General features: G+C 22.3%; 1 protein-coding gene across 1 annotated transcript in view; it reads left to right on the top strand.

The window, feature by feature from the left end:
• Nucleotides 1-9,448, top strand: part of LOC111683216 (calbindin-32) — a 28,933-nt gene that overhangs the window by 2,928 nt on the left and 16,557 nt on the right.

Here is a 9,448-nt window from a genome sequence, read left to right as displayed (position 1 = left end):
CTAGAACTGAACTAGAACTGAACTAGAACTGAACTAGAACTGAACTAGAACTGAACTAGAACTGAACTAGAACTGAACTAGAATTGAACTAGAACTGAACTAAAACTATACTAGTTCTGAACTAGAACAGAATTAGAAGTGAACTAGAACAGAAAAAAAACAATAAAATAACGAACAGCTATCTTGTATACAAGTAACTTTACGACTTAACTAAACAAATAAAATGTCATTTAATTTGAAGCCGGAAACGGAAACAACAATAAAAGTAACATGGCGTGGTATGGATACAAAATCGTCTAAAAGAAAATGCAACTGTAGTAGTAACAAAACAAACAAGAAACATTTATACAAAGCAAAACTAAAAATTACACCAACAATAACAAAACAATTGCATACCAATTGTTATAAACTACCAGTTCAAGTAAAAGAACTTACTCTCAACCAAAAAAACCCACTGCCGCAAAACAATAATGAAATCAAAAGAAAGAAAAAAAACGACTTAAGATGCGGCACTACAGAAAACTACTCAAAATAAAAAAAATGTAAAGAATAAGATATTAACAAGTAAAAATAGAATTTTTTTTACTAGAAATGATTTGATTTATTCAACAAAAACACGATATTAAAATAAAGTATGAAAACTTTACAAAAACTGCTGAACATTTTGTTACAGTAAATTTTACATGCCTGGCGGGTGGGAAAATAAAAATTAAGTTGTAAAATTGGATATAACAAAAAAAAATATGTATAAAACTGACAATGACAAGGGTGGTGACATTAGTAAACAAAACTATTAACTTATAAAGCAAATTTGTCAAGGATAGAGGGTGAAAAAGAGAAGAAGGAAGATAACTGAAGTAAGACAGTGATAGAAAGCGTGTTATAAACATTATATCAACACACAATCAAATAATTGCACAAATTAGTTACAAATTAGTGCAATAGAAATATTTAAATAAACTTTGAAATACAAACTAACGAGGGTGGTGAGGTAAATTTAAGGCAAAAGAAAAAACATACGACTTTTTTTTCTTTAAGTATGAAATTCATTAATTTTTGTATAGAATATGTTCCATGATGAACTCTATATACAGAAAATTTGACTTTGAATATAATTTTTGTAAAAAGTATTAAATTACTTACTACTTTTTTACAAAAAGTGAGAATTTATATTAAATTTTTATTGGAACTTGTTGTGTTTGTAAAATAAATTCCAAAAATGTGTTTCTTTTTCAAATTTAAAAAAGTAGTAAAAATACTACTTTTTTATAAAAATTAGAAATTTATTACTTTTTTATATTGCATATGTTTTATGAAGATCTTTATACAAAGGAAATTTGATTTTGTACATAATTTTTGCAAAAAGTAGTAAATTTTTGTAAAAGTACTATATTTTTGTAAAAAGTACTAAATTATGTCAACGTTTTATTGGGATTTGATTAGTTTATAACAGAAATTCTAAACACATGTTTATTTTTAAATTTTCAAATAGTAGTAGAAATACTACTTTTTTTAAAGTATGAAATTCATTAGTTTTTTGTACAGAATATGTTTCATGAAGATATTTACATACAGAAAATTTGATTTTGTACATAATTTTTACAAAAAGTAGTTAATTACTTACTACTTTTTTACCAAAAGTGAAAAATTATATTAAATGTTTATTATAACTTGTTGTGCTTGTAAAAGAATTACCAGAAATGTGTTTCTTTTTCAAATTAAAAAAAGTAGTAGAAATACTACTTTTTTATAAAAGTTAGAAAATTATTACTTTTTTATATTGCATATGTTTTATGAAGATCTCTACTTAATGAAAATTTAATTCTTTACAAAGTGTTTTTCAAAAAGTAGTAAATTAGCTACTACTATTTAACAGAAAGTAGTGAATTATGTTGAATTTTTATTGAAAATTGTTTAATTTAAAACAGAAATTCTAAAAATATGTTTGCTTTTCAAATTTAAAAAAGTAGTAGAAATACTACTTTTTTATAAAAGTTAGAAATTTATTACTTTTTTATATTGCATATGTTTTATGAAGATCTTTATATAAAGGAAATTTGATTTTGTACATAATTTTTGCAAAAAGTAGTAAATTAGCTACTACATTTTATTAAAAAGTAGTAAATTATGTAAAAGTTTTATTGGGATTTGATTAGTTTATAACAGAAATTCTAAACACATGTTTATTTTTAAATTTTCAAATAGTAGTAGAAATACTACTTTTTTTAAAAGTATGAAATTCATTAGTTTTTTGTACAGAATATGTTTCATGAAGATATTTACATACAGAAAATTTGATTTTGTACATAATTTTTACAAAAAGTAGTTAATTACTTACTACTTTTTTACCAAAAGTGAAAAATTATATTAAATGTTTATTATAACTTGTTGTGCTTGTAAAAGAATTACCAAAAAATGTGTTTCTTTTTCAAATTTAAAAAAGTAGTAGAAATACTACTTTTTTATAAAAGTTAGAAATTTATTACTTTTTTATATTGCATATGTTTTATGAAGATCTCTACTTAATGAAAATTTAATTTTTTACAAAGTGTTTTTCAAAAAGTAGTAAATTAGCTACTACTATTTAACAGAAAGTAGTAAATTATGTAAATTTTTTATAGGAACTTATTTAATTTAAAAAAGAAATTCCAAAAATGTGTTTTCTTATTAAAATTTAAAAAAGTAGTAGATATATTACTTTTTTACAAAAGTTAGAAAACTTGTTTTTTCTTCAGAATATGTTTGATGAGAATTAATACTTTAAGAAACTCTAATAATTTTTGCATTTTTAACATAGTAGTAGAAATACTACTTTTTGAAAAAAAGTATAAAAATTTATTAAATATTTTACAAAACCATACAAAAAGTTCTTCACACACATAATTAGTGACTTTATTCTAACAATATTAAAGGTTTTCTTTGCACTTGTGTGGGGAATGTGTATGTGTGTGCACACGTTTGTTTACATTTTTCTACAAAACACTTGTTTGTTTATATATTTTTTCTTAGCAAACAATAACATGTTAAAATTGAGCAAAACATAATAATGAGAACAACAACAGTGTTACAATTGTAAACAATAATATGTCTCCTAATTACACGGCATGTTGTTGTATTGTTTGTTTTGGTTGTTTGGTTAGTTAAATCAACAGCCTATCTAATGGTATGTATGTGTGTGTGTGTGTGTGTGTTAGTATAAAATATTATTAATGGCTGAAATGTAAACAAAACCTAAAAACAACAAAGAGATAGAGAGAATGATATAAACTCTTATTACAACGAAAAAAAAGACAACAATGTCAAACAACAAACAACTAATCATAAAAATAAATATAAAGTGAATTTTATACGATTGTGTGTGAATGTAGATTTATGTCTGTGTGTTTTGGTAAATATTTTTGTTCTATATATACGAACAACAATAAACCTCTATTGGGTCATTAAAATTTTGTTGTATTTGTCGTCATGTATGTCCTGTTTATACAAGCAACAGGTGGTTTAATGTTTAACATATTTTTAGGCTAAAACAATGTATAACGAAAATATAAACCACAAGGATTAAGTTATGCAAAATGACAACAACAGTGGAGGTTTAATATTATGTTGTTTTAGTAAATGAAAAATACTGGTAATAAAAAACTTAACAACGGAAACGGAAATACAACATTTTTTATGCCGTTATAATGTTTTATGTATTCTGCAGACAGGGTAACCAAAATATTTTGAGAAAAAAATGTATAAAATTTTTAATTAAAAATATTTAACATTGTATAGCAACAACAAAAGCAACAATATTTTTGAATTTTTAAATAGTAGTAGAAATACTACTTTTTTAATAAAGTTCAAAATTTATAAACTTTTGTTAGTGAAAGTGCTGTATTAACATGCAAGTTTTTAGAAAATCTATAATGTTATACAAATTTTGCAAAAAGAGTACTTAATAAGCTACTACTTTTTTACAAAAAGTACTAAATTATTCAAAATTTTTATTAAAAATTGTTTGTTAAGCAAAATATATTAGGAATTTGTTGATATTTATCATTTTTAAAATAGTAGTAGAAATACTACTTTTTATTAAAGTTCAAAATTTATAAACTTTTGTTAGCGAAAGTGCTGTATTAACATGCAAGCTTTTAGAAAATCCATAATTTTATAAAAATTTAGCAAAAAAGTACTAAATTAGCTACTAATTTTTTACAAAAAGTACTAATTTGTATAAAATTTTTATTACAAGTTTTTTATTAAGCCAAATCTATTAGGATTTTATTAATATTTATCATTTTTAAAATAGTAGTAGAAAAACTACTTTTTTAATAAAGTTCAAAATTTATAAACTTTTGTTAGTGAAAGTGCTTTATTAACATGCAAGCTTTTAGAAAATCTATACTTTTATGAAAATTTAGCAAAAAGTACTAAATTAGCTACTACTTTTTTACAAAAAGTACTAAATTGTACAAAATTTTTATTACAAATTGTTGATTAAGCTAAATATATTAGGAATTTATTAATACTTTTCCATTTAAAAATAGTAGTAGAAATACTACTTTTTTAATAAAGTTCAAAATTTATAAACTTTTGTTAGTGAAAGTGCTTTATTAACATGTAAACTTTAAGAAAATCTATAATTTTATAAAAAATTAGCAAAAAGAGTACTTAATAAGCTACTACTTTTTTACAAAAAGTACTAAATTATATAAAAATTTTTATTAGAAATTGTTTATTAAGCAAATATATTAGGAATTTATTGATATTTATCATTTTTAAAATAGTAGTAGAAATACTACTTTTTTAATAAAGTTCAAAATTTATAAACTTTTGTTAGTGAAAGTGCTTTATTAACACGCAAGCTTTTAGAAAATCTATAATTTTATGCAAATTTAGCAAAAAGTACTAAATTAACTACTATTTTTTTTACAAAAAGTACTAAATTATTAAAAATTTTTATTAAAAATTGTTTGTTAAGCAAAATATATTAGGAATTTATTGATATTTATCATTTTTAAAATAGTAGTAGAAATACTACTTTTTATTAAAGTTCAAAATTTATAAACTTTTGTTAGCGAAAGTGCTGTATTAACATGCAAGCTTTTAGAAAATCCATAATTTTATAAAAATTTAGCAAAAAAGTACTAAATTAGCTACTACTTTTTTACAAAAAGTACTAAATTGTATAAAATTTTTATTACAAATTGTTATTTAAGCTAAATATATTAGGAATTTATTTATATTTTTCCATTTAAAAATAGTAGTAGAAATACTACTTTTTTAATAAAATTCAAAGTTTATAAACTTTTGTTAGCGAAAGTGCTTTATTAACATGTAAACTTTAAGAAAATCTATAATTTTATAAAAATTTAGCAAAAAAAGTACTTTAAAAGCTACTACTTTTTTACAAAAAAGTACTTAATTATATAAAATTTTTATTCGAAATTGTTTATTAAGCTAAATATATTAGGAATTTATTAATATTTTTCCATTTAAAAATAGTAGTAGTAATACTACTTTTTTAAAAAAGTCCGAAATTTTTAAATTTTTCTATAGAATATACATTACTAAGCTAAACTTTTTAAGAAAATTGAATTTTTTAAATATTTTTGCAAAAAGTATTAAAATATTTACTACTTTTTTATAATAAAAAAAACTGTGCATGAAGTCATATTTGAATTATATTTTTTAATATTAACTTAAATTCCAATTTCTTATCTGTTTATTTTTTCTCCCCCTTTAACATTCAATAATTGTTTGATGATATATCCGTATCCGGTCAATGACAGTTTATTATGACAACCTTAATAATTCTTTGTGGTAGTTTATATAGATATGTATGCAAATATTGGCTTGAATATATACTTGTCTTCATTTGCATATTCATGAAATTGAAACTCATAATTATCAATACCAGCAGATATGATTTCCTTTCTTTTTCTCTGTTATTTTTGTTTCCTACTTATTTTTTTGATGATGATATTGTTGGCACTTCCTCAACTAGCTTGTAATGTGTTCTATCTTATGGAATAGAGTGTGTTATAGTTTTTGTATGATTGAGTTTGTAGTAGTGTGTGTCAATAGTGAATCTAGGTTTTTTATATAAGAAAAACTACTGTAGAATATAGAATTGGTTAGAAATTGCTAAAACGGAAGTTTAACAATCATACTGGGGGAGATGTGAATATAAAGTTTATTGTTTTAGCGTTAGCGTATGATTACTTAATAATTAAGAAATATTAAGTATACGCTCTGGTTAATGTAAGGAACATAATTAAACTGCATTATTTTTTTGCAAAAAAGTAGTAAATTATCTTTTATTACTAATATAAACTTTAAAAACATCAATATTTTTAGATATCAAAATAGTAGTAGAAATACTAATTTTTTGCTAAAGGTTAAAATTTAACACTTTTAAGTACAGCAAATCATTTACTAAATTAAAAGTCTTTAGGAAAAATGGGTCTTTATAAAATTTTAGCAAAAAGTACTAAATTAGCTACTACTATTTTACAAAATGTTGAAATTTTTATATATTTTTTATGTAAAATATTTTGGTATTCAAAACTAACTACGTAACCATTAAAATTTTTAAATTTTAAAATAGTAGTAGAAGTAGTACTTTTTTGCTAAAGGTTAAAATTAAGCACTTTTAAGTAAAGCAAATCATTTATTAAATTAAAAGTCTTTAGGAAAAATGGCTCTTTATAAAATTTTAGCAAAAAGTACTAAATTAGCTACTACTATTTTACAAAATGTTGAAATTTTTATATATTTTTTATGTAAAATATTTTTGTATTCAAAACTAACTACGTAACCATGAAAATTTTTAAATTTTAAAATAGTAGTAGAAATACTACTTTTTTGCTAAAGTTTAAAATTTGACACTTTTAAGCAGAGAACATGGTTTATTAAATAATATTACTTAAGAAAAAATTAAATTTTATAAAATTTTTGCAAAAAGTACTAAATTAGCTACTACTTTTTGACTAAAAGTTCGAATTTTAAAAAATTGTTTGAAGTAAATTTTTTATTATTCAAAACTAACTATAAAACCATCAAAATTTTTCAATTTTAAAATAGTAGTAGAAATACTACTTTTTTGCTAAAGGTTAAAATTAAACACTTTTAAGTACAGCAAATCATTTATTAAATTAAAAGTCTTTAGGAAAAATGGGTCTTTAGAAAATTTTAGCAAAAAGTACTAAATTAGCTACTACTATTTTACAAAATGTTGAAATTTTTATATATTTTTTATGTAAAATATTTTTGTATTCAAAACTAACTATAAAACCATCAAAAATTTTTCAATTTTAAAATAGTAGTAGAAATACTACTTTTTTGCTAAAGGTTAAAATTAAGCACTTTTAAGTACAGCAAATCATTTATTAAATTAAAAGTCTTTATGAAAAATGAATCTTTATAAAATTTTAGCAAAAAGTACTAAATTAGCTACTACTATTTTACAAAATGTTGAAATTTTTATATATTTTTTATGTAAAATATTTTTGTATTCAAAACTAACTACGCAACCACGAAAATTTTTAAATTTTAAAATAGTAGTAGAAATACTACTTTTTTGCTAAAGTTTAAAATTTGACACTTTTAAGTTTAAAATTTGACACTTTTAAGCAGAGAACATTGTTTATTGAATTAAATTACTTAAGAAAAAGTGAACAATTTATAAAATTTTTGCAAAAAGTACTAAATTAGCTACTACTTTTTAACTAAAAGTTCAAATTTTAAAAAATTGTTTAAAGTAAATTTTTTATTATTCAAAACTAACTATAAAACCATCAAAATTTTTCAATTTTAAAATAGTAGTAGAAATACTACTTTTTTGCTAAAGTTTAAAATTTGACACTTTTAAGCAGAAAACATGGTTTATTGAATTAAATTACTTAAGAAAAAGTGAACATTTATAACATTTTTGCAAAAAGTACTAAATTTTCTACTACTTTTTAACAAAAAGTTGAAAATTGTATTAATTTTTAAAAGTAAATTACTTTTTATTAACAAGTAATTACGATAACATCAATATTTTTAAATTTTAAAATAGTAGTAGAAATACTACTTTTTTCAATAAGTATTAAATTTACAACTTTTCAGTAGAGAATTGGTTTAACTGAATGCAAAGTCTTAGGAAAATGTAAAACAAACAAAATTAGTGTATAGTAATGGAAATGCTACTTTTTTAAATTTTCAATAAAATACAAAATTATTGGCAAATTTATTGATTTTAATCAAGTTTGGTATACAAAGAAACCATAAGCCAAAAAAAAAATTCAATCATGTATAAAAATGTTACTTGCAGCAGCAACCACAATACAATTGACAAACAAAAAAGAAACAACAAAAGAAATTTTAACCAAAAACCAGCATGATTTTCTAAACTAATAATAGTGAACAATATATGTATATGTATGTATGTGTGTGTGAAACTATAACGTCAACTCTATTAAATTTATTTAGAACAAGAAACGCATGACACTAGATTGGCTTATTGCCAAATTCATAGCATACTTTAAGGAACAATTTCTATGCAAATACTGCATTTACTCATATACGTACATACATCTGTTCGAAACATTTCCCAAATAAAGTCTTAATAACAAAAAACTGCATACGTCTAATATTCTCTAAATAAGTATTGTAAATGCATATACATTAAGTCATCTTTTGCGGCATCTTTTGGAAATTAAATGCTCATTAAAATGGAAAATTTCATGCCAAAATGAAACTAAAAATAGCAAGACAACACATACTTCGCAACAGCAACACAAACAAATATTAAAAAAAAAACATATTACACTCATATATAGGCGCTTAAAGAATATATTGAAAATAATAAAGACACACATTCCTGTTTTTTGTTTTATATTTTTGTTGAAAACTGTTTTTGTCGCCAAAACATGTAAGAAGTTTAAGCGAATTTTTAATGCTCTTTTAAACAGAAGACAGAAAACGAAATTAATAAGTCATTAAACATTAACAGCCTTAAGGTACATCCAATACAGGAAAATTATCTTGACAGCTGTTGCAGGGGGTAAACAAAAAGTGGTTACCTCCTGAAAAGGAGATAAAAATGTGTCACTACCTTAATTAACGTAACGTCTATAGGTTATAGATTGTACTATAGACTAGACTATAGGTTAAATATATGATAAGATTATATACTATGCTATAGACTAGACTATAGACTAGACTATAGATTAGACTATAGACTAGAATAGAGACTAGTCTATAGACTAGAATATAGACTAGACTATGGACTAGACTATATACTAGACTATGGACTAGACTACAAACAACACTATGGACCAGTCTATAAACTGGACTATAGATTATAGTCTAGTCTATAGTCTAGTCTATAGTCTAGTCTATAGTCTAGTCTATAGTCTAGTCTATAGTCTAGTCTATAGTCTAGTCTATATAGACTATAGACTAGACTATAGACTAGACT

Source organism: Lucilia cuprina, chromosome 6 (genome assembly GCF_022045245.1).
Source record: "Lucilia cuprina isolate Lc7/37 chromosome 6, ASM2204524v1, whole genome shotgun sequence".
Taxonomy (NCBI): domain Eukaryota; kingdom Metazoa; phylum Arthropoda; class Insecta; order Diptera; family Calliphoridae; genus Lucilia; species Lucilia cuprina.
Note: the sequence above shows the minus strand (reverse complement) of the source record. Positions and strands in the feature narration are given on the sequence as shown.